Source organism: Penaeus monodon, chromosome 23 (genome assembly GCF_015228065.2).
Source record: "Penaeus monodon isolate SGIC_2016 chromosome 23, NSTDA_Pmon_1, whole genome shotgun sequence".
Taxonomy (NCBI): domain Eukaryota; kingdom Metazoa; phylum Arthropoda; class Malacostraca; order Decapoda; family Penaeidae; genus Penaeus; species Penaeus monodon.
The window spans coordinates 298094-298846 of record NC_051408.1 but is presented as its reverse complement, the minus strand read 5'-3'; the positions used below and the strand labels follow the sequence as shown (position 1 = coordinate 298846).

At 43.3% G+C, this 753-nt stretch overlaps 1 pseudogene; it reads left to right on the top strand.

The window, feature by feature from the left end:
• Positions 1-753, top strand: part of LOC119587688 — a 5287-nt pseudogene that overhangs the window by 2588 nt on the left and 1946 nt on the right.

Sequence of the window (753 nt, the reverse complement as noted above, 5' to 3'; positions counted from 1 at the left end):
GATGGAATAATCTGAAATTGTGTAATAAGCACATTGCCACAAATTACCCCGTCACTTTCATAATTGCTCACATTGATAATTCATTGTTAAGTTCTGGCTGCACCATTGGAGAGCCAGCGTCTCCGTGTCTCTAGAGAGCGTTGCAGCAATGCAACAATCATTTGTTACCAGTGTGACCAAGCCTTTGGTTCGCCTTCTCTGTCTCTAATCCACGCTATGTGAATCCCCAGGAGGGGGGCGAACAGCATCTACCAAGCTAACTCCACCGACTTGCCTGCAATGACCCACATTGCCCTGGTGGGAGACTCTCACATGAGGAACATGTTTGTGTCCATCGCCCAGCGTGCCGGGGGCACCAAGCTGCAGTACAGGATAAAGTCTGAAAAGGTATGTGGAATTTTATTGTTATGAAATGCCAGTACTATCATCATCATGGAAAAGGAAGATTAAGAACGGTTATTATTAGCTTCATATCCGAATCAAGTTCAGTTTGACTCTAGCGTGCCATCCAACCTTATCCCAAGGCCAAACATTGCCATTGCCTGGTGCAGAAAGGGCTGACGGTGCTCTGCAGCACTCAAGGGATGAAGCCGTTGCACCCAACTTTTTATTTGTGGTCCTTATATATCATGGGTGTTGAATCTTATTCCCTTGTTTTATAGCATTGTAAATATTAATGAAAAGGATACAATGAGGCATTGTTATTAACTGTTGGTGATGTTATTATGATACTGAAAATATAGGTTAAAGAAC